Here is a 20,693-nt window from a genome sequence, read left to right as displayed (position 1 = left end):
GCAGCCAAAGACCCAAACAGCTGAAACGTGTCCCTCTCCACAGTTCACACTGTCTTCTTCCCAATAATGAATATTTCTCACCACATGATCACAGCTTGTTCTCATATTATGAGATATGCTGAAAGCAAGTCCTAGGACCCAGCCTATCCTAACGAGGCAACACCTTCTCATCCCCGGATGTCACATAATGCAGTTTTGTCAGATGGTCCTGGCGGGGTCACTTCTGTTTGCTTTCACTTTCCCCCCCAACCTGCTGCTTTGTTTCATTTTCACTTGCTTTTCAGTTTGGCTTTCATTCTCTCCTGAGGTTTTAGCACCAATAACTACTTGATTAGGAAAAGGCTGTGTAAGCCCTTTGCACCAGTAACCACTTGTGGTGAAATACGAGTCACACACTCCTGTCACTCCTGCACATCATGCACTGCTTCCTCATAACAGAGACCTTATTCATAAACTGCATTTCTTTAGGATAAGACAAAAATGAAATTTGGCCCAAACCTGGCTTATCCTCCAGGCTTTGTCTCAGTAACCCAAATGGACATCAGAAAACAACAGATTTCATCAATACAATGTATAGTAACTCCCTTTTCCCTGTAATTATAAAACCAAGTAGAATAACAATTGATACAGCTACATTGATAGATAATATATTCACAAATAAAATTGACTATGAAATAGTAGGTGGACTTCTTGTAACTGATATAAGCGATCATCTTCCTGTTTCTTCCTGTTTTTGCAATTTTTCAAAATTATTTTGGGATCAAAACGAAACAAAAGAATCAAATATTTGATATGATACGACATAGAACAACAAGAGCCATTGCTGCCCTCCAGATGGACTTAAAGGAACACAATTGGAAGGAGGTTTTTGCAAATGAAGATTCAAATGGTGCATATGATGCATTCCTATCAACTGTAATTTCACTATATGAAAAACATGTCCTTTAATGAAAATCACTAGAAAGCATCACAGATCAAATAAGCCATGGATCACAAAGGGGATAGAAGATGCATGTACAAAGAAAAAAAAAATCTATTTAAGAGATTCATAAAACAGAGGACAAAAGATGCTGAAATAAAGCACAAGTTATATAAAAATAGATTAGTAAATATTATAAGAACAAGTAAGAAAGAATATTAACACGTTATTGGAGCAAAGCAGAAGTAACACACAAGAAACATGGAGGATATTAAACAGTATAATCAAAAAGGGCTCAAAAAATAAGAATTATCCAGATTATTTTAAAAAAGATGAAGATATTGTGCTTGATAAAGCTAAAGACATTGCAAATGGATTTAATGATTTCTTTGTAAATGTTGGCTTTAATTTAGCAAAAGAAATTCCAGAGTCAAGAAATAATAACGATCTAAATAAACGTGTTACTCAGAATGTGTCCTCCATGTTTATTGGTGCTGTAACTCATAGAGAAATAATTAACATTGTGAAGACATTTAAAAATAAAAAGTCCACTGACTGTTATGGTATTGACATGATATTAGTTAAAAGTATTATAGAATATATATAGTGCAACCTTTCGCATACATTTGTAATCTGTCCTTTCAAACTGGTGTGTTTCCCTCACAAATGAAAATAGCAAAAGTTATTCCAATCCATAAAAACGGAGAGAGATGTCAGTTTACCAATTATAGGCCAATATCAGTACTCCCAAAAGTTATTTGTTAATAGACTTGATCGAGAAGCATAATCTCCTAAGTGATAACCAATATGGCTTTAGAGTGAAAAGGTCCACTTCGATGGCAGTGATGGAACTTGTAGAAGGGATATCTAATGCTATAGATAATAAGGAATATACTGTTGGTGTTTTTATAGACTTAAAAAAGGCGTTTGATACAATTGATCATTCTATATTAATGAATAAACTAGAGAGATATGGCATAAGAGGGATAGCAGACAAGTGGATGAAAAGTTACCTGGATGACAGATATCAATATGTCGAATTCAATAATGTAAAATCTAAGCAGTTGAAGGTAGCTTGTGGTGTTCCTCAGGGCTCTGTGCTGGGCCCTAAATTATTCATATTATAGATAAATGACATATGTAATGTTTCCAAACTGTTAAAATGTGTATTGTTTGCTGATGACACCACTCTGTACTGCTCAGGTAAAAACCTAGAACAGCTTCTGACTACAGCGGAAAAGGAGTTAAATATATTAAAAACCTGGTTTGATGTAAATAAGTTATCGTTAAATATAAAGAAAACAAAATTGATTATTTTTGGCACTAGACAAATGAAAAATGTATCTAAAATAAGGGTTAATGGAATTGAAATTGAAAGACTGTACAAGAATAAATTTCTTGGAGTGATAATTGATGATAAGCTGAGTTGGAAGTCTCATATAAACCATGTGAAAACAAAAATGTCAATAACCATTGATTTTCTCTACAAAACAAAGCATGTCCTGAACAAGAAATCATTATACACACTTTATTGTTCTCTGTTGCTTCCATGTCTGGAGATGTGGGCCAATGCATATAAAACAAATACTGTTCCTATTTTCAAGTTACAAAAAAGAGCTATAAGAATTATAAACCAATCAAACTATATAGAACAAACTAACATTTTGTTTATTAATCTGAATACCCTGAAATTTTATGATTTAGTTGAATATAAAATGGCACAGATAATGTGTAAAGCACAAAATAACTTGCTTTGCCACAGTACTCAGAAGCTGTTTAAAGTCAGAGAGAGTCAATGTGACTTAAGGGGAACAGATTTCTTTAAGAAAAACAAGATGAGGACAAATATAAAGCAGAGATGTGTTTCTGTTAGAGGAGTTAACCTGTGGAATAGTTATGACAGGGATTTAAAAAGGTGGAGTTCATTTTCCTTGTTTAAAAACATGTTTAAAAATAAAGTATTAGAAAAATATATAAATCAAGAATGAAAAGAGCAAAAATAATAATACTGGAACTCTTGATTGTTTTTCTTTGATGTAGTTACTTATCTAAGGTGGAAAGTTTTTGTTTGTTTGTTTGTTTTTGCTTTGCTTTGTTTTATGCTTTGCTTCGAGCCCTGTGTACAGGAGCTGCATGCTAAAAGATGTTTTGTTAAAGCGTAATAAGCAAATGCTTCAGCCAATACCTTTTGATTAGCCTTGTCTTGTGCTTTCTTGCTTTGTGGTAATCTTTATTCTGTATTCACTGAGATATTTAAATGCTAATCAATAAATCAATAAATCAAATCAAATCAAATTAAGTATTCATAAAGGTAATCGAAGCACTACTTATATAGTGTTTATTGATTAATTCTATTTATGCTCAAAGTCACTAGAGCAGACAGAAAAGCCATAACTCTATCTGTCAAGTGCAACAACCTCAGGTGCGTCACGTTAATGATGTTCAAACTGTGTCACTCAAAGCACGCTGATCATCACTGAACAGCCTTCAGCTGCCTGTGTTCCTCCCCTCTTTGCTTCAGGCTTCTTCTTCTTTTTTCCCGCCCCACTCTCTGTGTGCACAGATGACGAACATCCTCACTGCAGTGGCTGCGGTCAAGGGCACCTTTTCAATCCAATAACGAGGCAGTCTGGAGAGACGAGAAACTAAATTAAATGTTTTTTTAAAAAAAAATCCAGTTTGTGTTTGTGTCTGTGCACCTTGACATCTCTTTCATTGGGTGACACTGTGTGAGCGTATGCGTGTCGTGATGCTTGACTAACCAGAAAAGGGGAAAAGCAGAGGCAGAGACTATTGTACTGTAAATATGTCTCTGTGAAATACTGATGTGTGTTGGATGACTCACTGGAATTGACTTTTTCTCCTTTTTCTTGCATCAAGGTCTTCTCCTGCAAAGGTCTTCCCTCTTTTTCAGCGGACACTAGTTTTTGTATTTTTGATGGCTTGACTTTCTGAATTAGCAGAGGAGCAGCTGTGTGTCTTAAGAGTATGAGAGGGGTTTATTGAAATGATTCATGTGGAGGTGGATCCTCTTCCTCCGTTACCATGTGTCATCTCACAGCCTGAAATGGTACTTTAACACTGAGGACATTGCTCATGTAGCACTCTGGGTGGAGTAAATAGTGTAATTGCCTGTGATATTTTATTTTGTCTCCTGGAAGAGCCCTCAGCTCTCCAATTTCATGGTGTAAATAGGATGCTCAACAAACTGCCTTCGAAAAGCTAAGAGGTCAGTGCTCCGTGCCTTTGATTTAGTCCTGCAGGTATCACATTGTTAGGGTGTTTGGCATATCACATTCTCTGTGGCCTTTGCAGTCTGTAAATACTTAACTTGGTTCCTTGAAAATCTGAATGTTGGTCAAAGTAAGGTGTTAAATAATGACGCAGAGTCAGTGATCATCACAAGATAAAGCAACAATTTCTTAAAGTCTGCAGCTGTGGTCGGAGGCTTATATGCACTCATCATGAGCGTGAATATCATAGTAATTTAGAGCCTTTAATAATCTATTTGAAGAGTGATCGTACCACATACATCTTTAATGACTTTAAAAAAGAAGAATTTGGTGTACAAGATTTAATTTATTTAAGATTTTTTATTATCCACACAGGGTCAAACTATACCTACAGGCTCAGCTATACACATACACTGAGAGTAAGTGGTGCTGAGAGTTCTACACTATCTTTACTTGACAAGGTCAAGGCTATCATAGGTCAAGGGGATCATGATTGACTACGACTGGCAGTTTCTCTCTGTAAGCATGAAAAACTTCGATTTGTTTGACAGCACTAACTGGATTAACCAATACTCAGAAGAACAGGTAAGTCCAAGGAACCCAGTGAAGATATAAGAAGAAGAACGTTCTCATTTCATTACTGCGTAAATGAGAGAAAATCTAAAATAAATTCAAACTGACCCAATTCATGTTTTTTAAGCCATTAAAGGCCATTAAAGGTGGATGTTGTACAGTCATCTCGATTAGCGCAGGTCACTGATGCGGAGCTCTTCACTGTGTTAGTGGTGTTAGTACCCTTTGAACAACAGTCCATCCAAAATATTCACACTACAGTTTTATTCACTGTAAGTATTATTAGTATTTAGTCTTGTCTTGTCTTTGCAGATGTACTATATGTTAATGTTACAAGGGGCAGCGTCAAAAATACACGGAACAATCAGTAATGTGGGAGGATCAAAGAACGTAGGAACCGTCACAGTACTGCAGCCAGGCTGAGCCTTTTTTAGCCTCTCCTCGAGCCTGTTTCTGCTGGAGGTTTTCTCCTGTTAAAAGGGAGTTTTTCCTTCCCACTATCACCACACCAAGTCTTTGCTCATAGGGGGTTGTGGGACTGTTGGGTGGTAGAGTTTAAAATAAAACGCCTTGAGATGACTGTTGTTTTGCAGTGGCCCCACATAAATAAAAATGGTGAACATGGTGAACTCATGGTCATCTTGCTTAAGTCAACTTTTCAACCAATCACTAGTCAACTCTTATAAAGTGTCATCAACACAGGAATTGTGCTTTTTGGCTTTTAAATCCAGCTTTATTGTGGAATACCAGATTGTTTAACCTAAGCAAATTGTTTGGATGACATCACATTTCTGAGTATCTGAATCACAAATAGACAAAAACAAAGCGATGCAGAGTCATGGTAAAAGAATTTTGTCTTATCAGGAAACAATAAACACTCATCTGAGCTTCAGCAGATCTTCAAACTACATGAATAGAATTTTAAATGAACTACAGAACATGACACCATTGTCATTATTTGTTTTAACAAAAATCAATCCAAAAGAAATTAAGAGGAGCCATGTATTGCTCATCAAATCCACTCGGTTAACTCATTATCAGCAAGTGTCAGGAACTCTAAAAACTGCTAAAAACTGAAGCTTTGTTTGCAAGCCTGAAGCGTTCATGTGTCCATTTACATAATCAAATCAAGGAGGAAAGACCTCACAGCGGTGGAGGGTGATGACTTGGGAACCTTGCAGTCGTTGAGGTTACCATGAACTCCTATATGTGGCAAAGTACTTTAGAGTCAAATATGGGGCCATCTGTCCAACAACTAAACCTTAACCAGAACTGGATAATTAAACAAGACAATGATCCCAAACAGCCAATCAGAATGGCTGAAAAAGAAAGGAATCAAGTGACCATGTGTAAGTTGAAATTTTAGAGATTTTAAAATCCATTTTCCATTTCTTCATCTTAATTCGAATCACTTTTCCATCTTCTTCTGTAGAACATTTAGCATCTGTTGTGCAGCCCTTTCCCTTTGTACCTGTTGACTGTTGAGGCCTGCAGAGGCTTGGTTGTGCTGCATCATTTCTGTAATGTATCACATTTTTCTCTTTTGCTTTGTGTGTTCAGGACTGGGAAGGCAGTTGAAATGTAAAATCCTCCTGTGCCCTTGAGTTGGTGCAGAAAACACAAAGGCGGAAGCTGCTGCCTTTGATGCTATTAGCATAATGTCTTTCTGATGCTAATGCTAAGTGCCTCGGACTGACCGCCGAAGCTTACACGCCCCACGGCCACGATGAGCTTACATGGCTGTTGATCGCCCTCTCCCTCGCTCTTCTCGCTGCTATTGTGATCACTGCCTGTCTTGCCTCAGCTTAGAGACATTCACCTCTCACCGAGGGTCAGGAGGCGGATCCCCTCTTCCTTCTGTCGCCCTGGTCACCATGGAAACACCCCTCCCATTTGCCATCACCCACCCTGTGCCCCTCTTATCCCTGGACAATGGCCTTTGCGAAGCGTGCGCCAGCGCTGTATGCTAAATGTTAAAAATGTGTACTTGTGCTGGGGGTAATAAGTCATCGTGGCTGATTGATGCCAAAGTCCTCCAGAGCTCAGATGTGAACTGCAAAACACAGCGGGACAGCCACGCTCCTTCATACCGCTTTACGAACATCTCTTAACTCCACGCAGACACACAAATACACACACACACACATACAGAGTGTGAGTCAAGTTGAGGAGGTGAGCGAGGCCTCATTGTGTTTTAGATTGTAAAGAGACGCAGCAAACAAAGGCTGCAGAGGAACACGACTACTGAGAATCTACAGAGACTGAGCTATTGCTCATAGTGGTATGAGCACCGGCAGCCACACTCAGGGGCTGCCAGTGTCTGCTTGAATGTGCACATGTGTGTGTGCATGTGTGTGTGCGCATGTGTTCAATTATGGGGCTGTAAAGAGACCAGATGAAATCCATAAAGTTACCCAGTGATGTGTGCTGCATGACACTGTCACTCATTGAATTATTATGCTATTAAAGATGGAACTGAATAGATGGAGAACCTTTCATTTTTCATTCATTTTGTGTCCCAATTGCTTCTGTGTGTCCATTAAGGTTTTTTCTTTTTTCAAAAGAAATTGTGGCAAGGTTGATTTGCTAGCAAGCAGGAAGAAGCAGAAAAAAGAGCAAGAGAGAAGAGAGGGGAGGAGAGAATTTAGAATTTCCCTCTGGTTTAATTATCTGAGCCAACACCCCCCCCCAACACACACACACACACACACACACACACACACACACACACACACACACACACACACTCTCCCCTGCTGTTAAATGTTAGAGGTGAAAATACGAGCAGCGTGTGTGTAAGATGCATGTGTGTGCGAGCGACTTTTCATTTCCCTGTGTGTGTGTGGCACGCACAACAATCCGCCGGGCATGGCAGCGCAGAGCAGGGAATAAGTGTCATCCCACTGTAATGTTTAAATGTTGCTCATTACACTCTGAAAAGAGCAAATCAATCAGTTTCATCACCTGCTGTCAGCGTGTGATTACTCAACTCAGTGAGCATCATATTCATGGTTCAGATTTACAATCCACTTGTGTGAGAACCCCTCCCCACCCCAGTGCACCGTTTATCGTATGAGTGGAGCATCTAAAACTGTTCTCTCTGTTTAAACACGGCATGGGAAGACTTTCTGTGGAGATTCTCACACCATCGCGATGATGACCATTGGCAGAGGCTGTTTTAGCCTCGGGCTGTGAATTTTCAGGATGTTGAGGAAAAGCTCTGAAGGTTCTGTTTATCATAAACTGTGTGTTTTGCAAAGGGGTGGCTGCATTAAATTGATAGAGCTTACCTTTTCTCACAGCAGACATTTTGGCTCTTGAAGCAGCACAGCTGTAGGCAAAGACATCAGCGAGGGCACAGTCCAATTAAATGTTCCAGTTTGCCGGCGAACGGCACGCCAGGATCTTTGAAATGGCTAACCCAAATGCACCTGTGCTCCTTCTGTGACATTACAGTTTTTACATTTTTGCTGTGAAAAGGCTTCAGAGATGATTTCTGATTGATGACCAATTGTGCAGGTCTGGAGAGTCTCGATCCATCTTTTGAAATTTTGAGAAAATAACTCGATATTTTGAGCTAGCTCTTCCATACAGGAAGCTCTGTGAAGGAACGCCATTTCTTTGTTACGCAGAGACAGAAGGTGGAAAGCATCAGCTGTCCAACAGTTTCATATGATTCAATACCTTTTATGCAGTTATCGTTAACTAGAAGATAAAAGTTCAATAAGGAGAGATTGTTAGGATGGATGGATGGGTTAATTGATAAACAGAATTCAGCCAAGTTATTTGGTGATTGAACTTTGATGGCCCATCATGGCTGAATGGATTCTGCTCTGATTAATGTGAAAGAGGTGGAGATGGGCTGCTTGAGGGAGTCTGCAAAGGAGAATGACAGACGAGCAGTGACAGTGCTGTGGAGTGAAAGCTGATTGGCCTGAAGATTGGTGGGCAGAAAGATAATTGGATTAGCTTGGACTAGAGCAGTGACGTTAGCAATGAACTTGACAGTGTGGGAAAGTGGAAGTGATGAAAAGTGCAGACTAGCCATAAACACCTGGGTATCAGACAGAATTAGCTTCAAGATGATCCTTCTACCATACCTTTATGACAGAAGACAGTCAAAGCTGGAGAACCTGGTGCCCATTTGATCACATTTGCTAAACCTTGGGAACTCATTGATGCTGTCGCAAAGCAATTTTGAGTGCACGTGTCTTCAACATCTGCTTCTGGGTAACAAGGAAATAACGTTTCTCGGAGCTTCCTGATTGGCAGAGTTAACTCTAATATTTCAATGTATCAAATAAATATTTTGCGTTAGTAAGTCATTTTTTTTTTACATTTTGAAGCTTCCATGGAAAAGTTTTTAATTGCAGCAGCGGAAGTTTCCTTTGGTCTTCTGGTCTATGACTTTGGTAACATTTCTCTCACGGGTTTATCATCTTGAGTACAAGTTTTGAGTCTTCTTTAGCTGAAGATGGAGCTCATTTAGTAAATTAAGGTACCACGTAAAGAAAAATAGACAAAGTGGGGTATGATTATTGTTGGGCTTTCTTGTGACTGACATTATAGTGACATTTAGACTATATGGGTCAAGTACTGGGCCATTGACACATTACACAGGAGCTGTTTGGCCATGAAAACCATACCATGAAGCTTCCAGCCGCGTTACGTGCCTCAACACATGGTGACTGGGCTCTGTAATTTCACCCAGTCTGTCGCTGTGTGGCTGAGTTGCTGTGGTTCCTACATGCTTCCACTGTCTTGACTGACTTGTTATGAACGATCTTGTTATAATAGTGGTATCCTATTACAGCACTTGAATTGATGCTATGTATGTATGTAATAATGGTTATATTCACCTGTAGCTATACACTGTAAAAACTGTGACTAGAGGTTACTTAAAAAAGTTATGGCAACAAAGTGACACTTGAAATAATTAAGTAGATTTTAATTTCAAAAGATTTATGTAAAATGTAGAGAAAATGTTAATTAAATTCAAATAGAAAACAAAAGTAGATATTAATAGAATTAAACTGTAAATATGTGTTGGATTTAGGGTCAAAATCTCAAACTGAAGGTTGAAATTGCCCAACTTTACCAAAAAAAAAAATTGATATGAAATAAGTCTCTGAGAAAAATTACTTTGAATTTACTAACTATCTGGCAAAGGTTTAGTAAAAACTTCCTAAAATATCCATTACAAAGAAATGAAATCTTCTTGTTTTTCAGTAAAACTCAAATTGGATTCAATAATTTTCCAAATAAACCTTAAAAATAATGACTGAATAATAAGAGAAAATGAAATGAATTTTACTTATTTTCTGAGTAAAATGAATCAATTTCACAAAGAAAACATCAAAACAGTAATTTGTTTTATTGTGGAAAATAAAACACAGTAATTTATAATATAACATTTTTCTGCTCGTATACACTGAATTCTCATCAACAATCTCCTGATCTCCTAAATACATTCCTCTGCTGTAAATTTGTTTTAGTGTCATAAACAGTTTATCACACAGCTTTGTGTACAGAGCAACAGCAACATAAACTGCATGAATGTAAACCAGTTTTGTAAAAAAGAAATTAATCTTTAGACTGTAATATCAACATGAACCTGAAATTTGAATATCCTTTACCGTTTCCTTTATCTCTGTTACTTATTTATGATTGACTAACAAAAACTTTAGTTTGTCAATCTTTTGTTAAATTGAATCACTCAATATAACTGTAGAACAAAGGTTTTTCACTCATGTACATGGAATATCAATAATGTAAATCAACCTTTTGTCCCAATTTGGATGTTTAACCTGAGAAAATCTAAGACACATGTAAGAGGAAGTAACATTTCTACAGCTACAGGACTGCACTTCTGTTAAATTTTAAAGTTGTTTTAAACCAATGTTTTATAGTAACATACACTATAAACAAAGAAAAGCTTCACTAGTGATTCCTCCAATTTGCTGCCTTTCAAACAGAATATTCCTAAGAAACTTGTAGGTAATAAAAAACAAAATTAAAATGAAGAGCACAAATACAGCCTGACACATTGCAGGTCATTTGGGTAAGATATGAATAAGATGAAATTAACTTAAAAACTGAAAAGATAGCTGCATCTAACAAAGACAAACCAAAGGTTTTCAGTGAGCTTACTTCCCTTTCATTCTTTCAGAGTCCTCGTTTAAGCCAATAACTTGTTCTTGAGGCTGTTCACTTTTGGTGAGAGCTTAGCACAATCCAGTTCAAGGAAAAGTTTCTGGAATACTTCCAAGGTGTATTTTAGCTCTTTGGGATAGGCAAGATCGACTGCATATGTCAATCCAACCAGCATTGCGCATGCTCTTGGAAAATTGCCCAGAGCAGGCATAACTCTCACACCCTCCAGCACAATGCCAATGTCATCCTCCTCAGATCCAACAGCCAAGCTGAAATGTCTGTGGAAAATACCTTGGCTATGATAGCCTGCAACTTCAATCCCATGCTGATCAGGTGAATTTAAGTTGAGGGATCTTCCATTACCTGAAAGGAAAGCAACATTATCATTTTTGACGTTTAGTCAGCTGTGTAAAAACCAAGGAGGAACCCACCCGGGGGATTAATAAAGTTTTATTTTATCTAATCTAATAACTTTAATCTCAGCCAAACCGATTTACTCACGAACAAATAAAACACTGAAAAAAACCAAACAATAACATTTTTAGGTTGTCTAAGTGACTTATACATTACGTTTAAACTGAGTAGCGAAACCCCGCGGTGATCTGAAAACGATGTGCCGGGAGTTGTGCCGTTCTCAGCGGCTTCAGTGACCCTCGAGCTCCCGGCTTGCTATCGAGCTGGTGGGTAGCAGATGCTCCGAAAACGTCGAAGCACTTTTGCAAATATGCGATATCTTGATAAACCGAGCAGATATTTGATGTTTACACAGCTACTTTCGCGCCTGAAAATATGTTAAAAGTTTATTTTGTGACCCAGAAAGATTACTAAGAGTAATTTTAAAACTTAGTAGCGGCCGCCATTATTGGAAACTGGAGTTCGAAAAACTGACTGTGGCTGACAAAATCACTCACAACTGACCGCAAAACCTTTTCATGAACTTTTAAACGTGGATGAAAGACGTTAAAACTCATCGGAATATACCGTTGATATTTTTTAATACGGTAAAACATGTGGTTAGTTAAAGCTGTTCAGTAACACAGTCGTGAAGGCTTGGAAAGTGACCTTGTGCTAGCAGTCCACTAACTGCCATTTGTGTAAAAATACGATACTATCATTACAGTGATGATTATTAATAAAATTTCGACGTATCATACTGTTTAAAACCTTTACTCAAAACCGATATACGTTATTGTTTAAACCGTGTCTTATATTTGAACAAATTAAGAAGTCTTACCTCTGACAAAATGGAGACGTCCACTCATGAAGCGCGTGTGTCCTGCACGTGGCACAAAGGATTATGGGCGGAAGTGTACAATGATTAAAATGAAAATGCTTTCATCAGTTAAATCTATTAGATTTCTTAAATTTTTTTAGTACTCAAACATTTTTTTTAAATCTACTCAACAAACCATTGCTGAATTTACCCCAAACAAAACTGTGTAAATTTAAATAACTGAACATCTCAAAATTGTTGAATTTTGCTTAGATTTGATTAAAACTACTCATACACGTTTTTACTGAGTAATAATTACTATTACTCTCCTATTAGATTCTAATTAACCCCAATCACAGTTTTTACAGTGTAGAGCTATGGTGGGGTGTGGTTTGTGGCTCATCTGCAGGGGAGGGGTGGAGCAGTGGGTTCAATGGACAGTGCCAGGGGAGGCTGGTGGGCACAGCTGTTATGCATCACACTAACTACGCCTTGCCTGTTTCAGCAAGAGTGCTGTGTATGATGCAGTGAGCAACACAAGGCAGCTGCAAAGCTGTGCACGGTCTACAAAAAGCAGAACAGTACAAATAAACATTACTGCAACGCCATGTGCGCCAGGTCCTGTGTGCTACAACAATCTAAACTAACCACAAAAATGTTATTTGATCCATTTTAATCTAAACAAAAACTACTAGGCAAGGGCTAAAGTGCCCCAGAACAATCTGGAATTATGTTCCAGCACCTTCAGTTAATGAGCAATTCAGTCTGATAGGCAGGTTTAATACATGCTGTCCAATAAGATAATTTTTCATCTGTTTCCAGCTGATGGCGCAGAGATGCTTGCTCAGTAATAAGAAAATAATGACATCCCACGGCCTGCTTACATCTTCAACACATCGTTTTTCCTTCTGTTATGGATCACTAGCGCTGCTGTTGTTTTCTTGTGCTGTGCGTGCATTTAGGTTTTGACTTGCTCCTGAGTTCACAAGCCCTGACGATACATGGAGGACACGCCCGTCCTCTATTTCGCTACCCAGCCTTTGGGCTTGATCTGGGGATCCTAAAACTGTGGATCTCGGAACCCTAGCTTGTGTTACATTCACTTCGCTGTCTCTCTGGTTAGGTTTAGACCCTCCAGTATTACATAATACTAATTTACTTACAACATCCTTCTTCTCACTTACAAATCCCTCCCATCTGTCTGACTTCTTTCACCCATACACCCAGTCTCAGACCCTGCAGTCCTCAGCCATGGATCTGCTTTTTGTCCCTCCCAGCATACAACCACTCCAAGTTGTACCGCCATAACTTTATACAGTCTGGGGACCTTTCACACCCCTTCTCTAGAAGCTGTCTTACAGCTTTTCCTGCTGATAAGGACCATTCATATATATGCAGCAAAGTAATTATGTAAAAGATAAACAATAACAATTAAAACAAAGAAAAGTTCCTATTTTTTCCATTATCTACTGTAGAAAAGGACATTTTATGTGAATCACAGTGAGTCACCAGAACTTTGTATTTATATGGGCTGAAAGATTTGTTTTATTTACTACAGCAGCATTTCTATATCATGTAGTTAAACTGACATGTACTGTAGAAATTACGTTTCGTCTTTATGATTTTAAATGGGATTAAATATGCAGTTAAACACCTTTACACTCCCAGAAAGGGACAGTTTTGCTGGTCCAGCCCACTTCAGACCAGAGTGAACGTAGCCCATGCTGTATAATACACTCCTGGTTTATAGGGAGACCATTTTCATTCCCATTTATGTGACAGCTGTCTCATAGTACAGCTGCTGATGGACACCATCAGCCATAAACAATCGATAATACATTATATTGCTTAGAAAATCATAAATAATACAAACATAAGCTACAAATATGTCATTGGTGGAGTTGGTAGTGTCTTTGCTATAAGTGCGTGGCTGCTTTTAGCACTCCCCGAAATCAAAGATATATCAGTAAATGTGCGGCCAGCAGGGCAGGAAACAGCAATCACTGCTTTTTGTGAGCAGTGAAGATGAAGCATTTTAGAAAATCCGGATGAAACGCAGCTGTATTATAACAGTATGTAACACAGAAGCAATATACTGTGAGGAAAATATTTTTAAGACGGCTGTGCGAGATTAACAGGAAGCGTCCCAAGTGGTCGAGTGAAATGTTAATTTGTTTCTTGAATAATTTCTCCTGTAGTCAGCTGCTACACATAACCTCTGCTGTCCTCAGGGTGTGTCTTTCATCCCTATGGACACACACACACACATATGCCAGGCGCCATAAAACTCGCAGCCACGCCCCGCCTTTGTTTTAGCATTTGGCTTCGACTCCGGTCTTCTGATGTGACCCCTGCTGAGGTCATCACATAAATGAATGCCAAGCAGGGTGACCCCTTCTTCTGTACGCTAACGTACTCCACAAATGCATGTGACCTGGGCACATGCACATCAGACAAACTTTCACCCACGCACAGCTGACTATGAGCCAGTCAACTCATCCAGAGAGGTGAAGAGAAAAGAATTTAAAGACAGGAAGAGAACAGAGCTGTTTCCAAAAAACAAATAAATAAACAAAAATCCAGAAGAAAGTGCACTGACACCAGGATTAGTATTCACTGAATTTAACCTTTAGCTCTTTATAAGATTGTAATGAGCCGAGATAAGTTCAGCTGAAACCAAAGTCTAGGTCAAAACCAAAAAGTGATGTTGTCATTCTACACTACAGTACAATCATTCGGGGGAGGGGGTGGGTGTGCGTTATGACAGGGCTCAGGTGTCAGTGTGTGTGTAGAAAGGGAGGTGGTTTGAGGACAAACTGAGGTTGCCACTAGCATAATAAGGGCAGAAGTGTATGAGCGTGTGTGCTTTAATATGACCGGTCACTGTGTAATGAGCCAAATAGTCTATATTGTTTTCGTCTTGTGCCGAAGTCCTCGCGGCAGCAGATGTTGTGTTAAACAGCAACACAGCAACAACAAAAGCTCATTAATCAGTGTCTGTGAGGGGTGTGTGTTCTTACCCGGCAAGATTGTTTTGCATTTATGCATTTTTTTTCTGCATACCTCCTCAGTGCGTCCGTGTGTATATATGTTCATATTTGCAAGCACAGCCACTTGTCGGTAGTCTGATCCCGTCGTGGGCTAAAGAATGTAAGTGTGAAGCAGCGTGTGAACTCCGCGGAGCTCTTGTGTGCCTCTTGGGACGGGGTAGGATCCTCACGTTGGTCTAATTCAAAGCCTAGTTGGGGGTCTATTACAGTATGTGACACTGGTATCATAAAACAGCAGTGGCAGCTATCACTACCCATTGATTCTGCTCACACACAATACACACACATATACACACTCCTCGTTTCGTAACAACACACTCACACATTGTTTTCAAAGCTGGTTGAAGGCCCTTTCTCTGGTTTCTACAATTACGTGAGCTATTTGATAAAGTCAGAGTGTTTGGTGCCCACACATTACACGCCACCTCGCAGATGAGTCAAACCCACACTGCCTGGACCCACCTACTACCTCCACTTGACTTAATCCATAGCAGTGAATGGAGATAGGAATCATAATCGTCCCCCATCCTTCCTCTCTATCTCCCACTCTTACTCTCTGCCTCTTCGTTTGACTTTTTTTCTCTTCACACAGTGATTGAATGACACACTTCTAGCTTCATCTGCGTTGTACTAGAATATATATAAAGGATGAACATAGCCATCGTGATATCACAGACTGGTTAGCGGAGTCCTGCTGTGAAGCCTTCAGCTGTTTTGAAATGAGACATGCAAGAGGTGGAACTGACTGAGAAACTGAGGGACACTAACACGTTAGTTTCATGATCCCAAGCTTAAAATATTACCTACTTTATCATCTTTGTTTAAATAGTAATTTACAAAACAAACATGGTTTTTTTTCCACTAAAGCCTTGAATGTAGTGACCAAAATCATAAGGTCACTGAGATCAAGTGAACCAAATAATCGTTTCCCGTTATTTAAAACAGTAGATTTTGTTTTGTTTGTTTGTCTCACTGGACATCGACATCCGGATTCACTTTTCAGATGCTTCACCCTCTTGTATGATTAACCACACCAAAACACTTCATAAAACTAATCGATCTAGCACTCCAATACAGCTCTGTTTTCATTATGAACCTCACCTCAATCCCACTGCTAGGCTCAAGTAGGTAAGAGTTAAATGTTTAAGAGTCACATTTCTTTCAAAAAACATTTTTATTGCCTAAGAAGTCACTTTTTAAAAAGATACTGGGTGTATCTGTGTGTCTGGTCTCTGTTAGTTATGTCTTATTTAGGCAGTAGCTGCCTCCTGTGTCTTCAGTCTGGTTCTTGTTTCCACTGATGTCTGATTTCCTGATTCTGTTCACCTGTGTCTTGTTCCTCGGCTGTTTCCACTTCCCCTGATGTCCCCTCCCCCGCCTGTGTTTGTGTAAATATAGCTCCAGTTTTCCCTTTGTTCTTGTTGCGACATGTTGTATTACCCGTGTGTTTCCTGACAGTTCGATTCAGTTTGCTTCCTCTTCACCGGATTCTGTATTTTGAACTGCTTAATAACCACAATTCACCTTAACCGGTGTTGGCTTTTCACTTAAATGTAACCATATTACGTAACATGTGTGTTTAGCCAAAAACACACAAAGTCTTCAAGTGATCCAGACTGATTGCTTTAATACTTTTTTCAGTGTTACTAATTTGAAGTTGATTTGTCGACTGCAATATGTAAAATTTAATTATTCAAATAAAAAATCTGACAGATAACATTGGTTTCTAGAATTTGGGAAATTATTGTCATGGTACTGGGTTTGTGTGTTGTCTTTGATCTCAAATATCAAAGACAAATAACAGCTCATTTCAATCATGGTATGTAGAAGAGGCACATCATATTGAACCTTGAAGCAGATGGGCTACAGCAGCAGAAAACCACACTGGGTGCCATTTCTCTCAGGAAATTGAGGTTGCAGTTCATGTGGGCTCACCAAAATTGAACAATAGAAGATTGGAAAAATGTCGCCTGGTCTGTCGAGTCACAATTTCTGCTTCAACATTCTGAGTGTAGGGTTAGAATTTGGCGTAAATACCATGAAAGCATGAGTCCAGCACCTTGTTGAATTCATGCCACAAAGAACTAAGGCATTTCTAAAGGAAAAGGGGTCCAGCCTGGTATTACCAGTCTTTTTCTCAAATTTTCTGGACTTAGTTATTCTTTAGTGCGACCTCTTAGTTCTCCCTCCAGCTGATTTCTGACACACTCTGCAGTACATTTGTTCTTTAAATATCATGTTCCTTGCAAATACAATCAAAGCATTAATTCCTATTTGAGCACTGAGTTGTTTTTAGTAGCTGTGTAGAGTGCAGATCGATGCAGAAATAGAATGTTTTTTGGGAGGACAACACCAAGAAGAGCTTAGTCTGGAATCAAACCAAGACATTCAGAAATGCAGCAGCTTAGGGAGGTAACACTGCTGCTGTCACCATGTCACATAATAGTATCACCGGAGATGCCCAACAGACTCAGGTGCCAACAAACACCTAAATCCTGCTGCGCGTTACCTTCACGGCGGATGCACATCGCCCTCCACACCTGCTGTTATCCAACCCCCCTCGGTACACTCTTACACTGTGGCTGAAGCCCGAGTGAACCTACACCCAGAGTAAAACACACAGTCTCCAATCAGCCCCGAGACACTGCTTTCAGTCAGCGTATCAGCTAAGCCTGTCGAATTTAGACCAGTTAACTTGTGTTCGTAGGGCAAGCAGCTTATTGGCTTGTCCTGACTGTCAGACCATCATTGGCGACACTGGCGGGGAGTTACATAACATCACATCACAGGGCTGGATGTAGCCTTTCTCTCAGCCTCACAGCTGGGAGACCAGTGTTTTTGGAGCTGACGCATTTAGAGTCATAATTCGTATGTTATGGTAGTGTTGAGCGCGTGGACGAGTTAATCTGGAATTAAGATCTGTGATGCGAAGGAACCTCTGTGAGCTCCGAGGTGAAATACAGCCAAACTCAGTTGGACCTGAGAAAAGGCGTTTAAGAAAGGGTCATCGAATATTTAAGATTATTTCATGTTAGTTGCACTATTTTCACATTTTACGCCCAAATCCAAACACTCTGCAGAGAGTGCATTCACTCGGTTTCATAAATAAGTTACACACACACGCAGGGCTGCAGATTGGAAATGGTTAAATGGGTATAAATTATTCCTGCTTCCTGAATGTATGGCAGCGGCTTTGAGAGCGTTTCCATGCTGCCTGGAAAAAGTGATGACTGTGAATTAGCAAAGCAGCAGAGAGAAGGAGCAACACCTGTTCACGGTCATGATTCATGCCCGAAACAATCTTTTTAGACAAGGATGAAAGTAGGCCTCGATGCTGCCTCACATGGCTGCTGCACACCAGTCACCTCAGTGCATTAAAATGAGAGATTATGCTTGTGTGTGACTGTGTGTGTGCACGTCGCTGCAGCTCTGACTGCCAGGTCTACCTGTGTGACAAAATTACACGGTGAGGAAATTTATAATTGCCTAGTTGCTCGGGCTTCGGTCTCTTGAGTCTCACAGTACAGTGAGATAGGTGGGCGTGGGGACGGAGAGGAGGGGGTTACATTCAAGTGCGCGGTCGTGAGTTGGCCATATTTACAGACGTCAGCTCTTTGTCTCCAGAGGGGGCACGAGCAGAGAAAGGTGAGCAATGAGGTGGTGTAAGGTAGGTCCCTGTGGGTGAAGCAGATTTTAGAGAAAAAACCCCCATCAAAAACATGCTCATTAAATTTTACTCCAAGGGAGAAAAGAGAATTCACCTGCTTTTGAAGCATAAAGGTAAGCTGATTGATAGTTAGCCTCTAGAACTGGTATGTCAAACTCATTTTACAGTGTTGGCGACATACTGTTTTGATCTTAAGTGGGCCTGACCGGTGAAACTACATTATATATGTGTAAAATTACAAAAAATGTTATGGTTTAATTACAGACTTCCCTATAAATACAACATATAAAGTTTTTTAACTTAGTTTTTTAACTGAAAGAAAATGTGCTTTTTTTCTGTGCACCCACTGTAAAAAAACAAAAAAAACAAACAAAACTAAATTCATATAGTGAAAATTGAAAAAACAGGAACTTTCTGTCATTAAATTTACTTTGGTGTAGCTCCTGGCGTACTCCTTCAAATTTTCCAGAGCCGTCCACTGGGCCAGATTGGAGTCTTTGACGGGCCGATTCTGGTTGCTGGTGCTTATGTTTGACACCCCTGCTCTAGAAAACAGCTGTGTAACACAAAATTTGTAAAGCATTACATTTAGAGTGGCGAGATGTTTCTAAAACTAAAGCTACTGCCACACTAAGGAAAACAATTGCAGCAGTTAACAGTCATAACAGAGCAAAAACTGCAACCCTGTCACTCTCTACGGTCACAGAAACTCACAAATAGAAATTCAACTTAACTTCTTCCATTCAGAGTCCGGCCAGAACATCATAGACTTTAAAATGAAATTAAGAATTTCTTCCACAAATATTGACATAGTTGATACAGGATGCCAATTTATCTGCAAAATGACAGAGACGCTTGGCAACCTTGCTTTTATATAGGGATATTGCCAGAATGCAACCATTGGCAACCAGCCGAGTCGAGCCCTACTGTGTCATCAGCTCAGGCTGCCTCGGACTGACTGCAAAGGTGTCGGTAATTCTGATTGTTTAGAGCCAGGTTGCCTTCCACGTGTGCAAATGCTTTGTGACTGAAAGTGGTCGCCCAGAGGTTGAAGGTGTTGCACGCTCAGTCTCTGGATAACCAGCTGGTCACCTGAGCTACTTGCAGTTGGTAGACTTGTAGTCAAGACCGCCTAAACCAAGACTAAGACAGACTGAGTCAAGACCAAGACAAAGTTGAGACAAGACCGAGACAAAAAAGTCTTTAAACTGCAGCCAGATGCTGCTTCATTTACAGGTCTCAGCCATATTTATGTGTTTTTGCGATGCAATCGCACAGCCCTCCTCACGGCTGTCTACTGTCTCACTCACTTACTGAGAGGACAGACGCACTCTCCACCTGACTGTCGCGTCTCTCACCCTCTCTGTTTTTCACATAATGATCCATCCATCCATCCATCCATCGTCATCCGCTTTGTCCGGGGTCGGGTCGCGGGGACAGCAGCCTAAGCAAAGAGGCCCAGACCTCCCTCTCCCCAGCCACCTCCTCCAGCTTGTCCGGGGGAATACCAAGGCGTTCCCAGGCCAGCCGAGAGATAGAATCTCTCCAGCGTGTCCTGGGTCTGCCCCGGGGCCTCCTCCCGGTGGGACATGCCTGGAACACCTCACCCAGGAGGTGCCCAGGGGGCATCCTTGTCAGATGCCCGAACCACCTCAGCTGGCTCCTTTCGATGTGGAGCTGCAGCTGCTCTACTCTGAGCCCCTCCCGGATGGCCGAACTTCTCACCCTATCTCTAAGGGAGAGGCCAGCCACCCTTCGGAGGAAGCTCATTTCTGCCGCTTGTATCCGCGATCTCGTTCTTTCGGTCACTACCCACAGCTCGTGGCCATAGGTGAGGGTAGGGACGTAGATCGACCGGTAAATTGAGAGCTTCGCTTTTACACTC

Source organism: Mchenga conophoros, linkage group LG22 (genome assembly GCF_057382185.1).
Source record: "Mchenga conophoros isolate Kocher_MC1m ecotype Shallow Benthic linkage group LG22, M_conophoros_male_GT1.1, whole genome shotgun sequence".
In the NCBI taxonomy this organism is placed as follows: Eukaryota; Metazoa; Chordata; class Actinopteri; order Cichliformes; family Cichlidae; genus Mchenga; species Mchenga conophoros.
Note: the sequence above shows the minus strand (reverse complement) of the source record.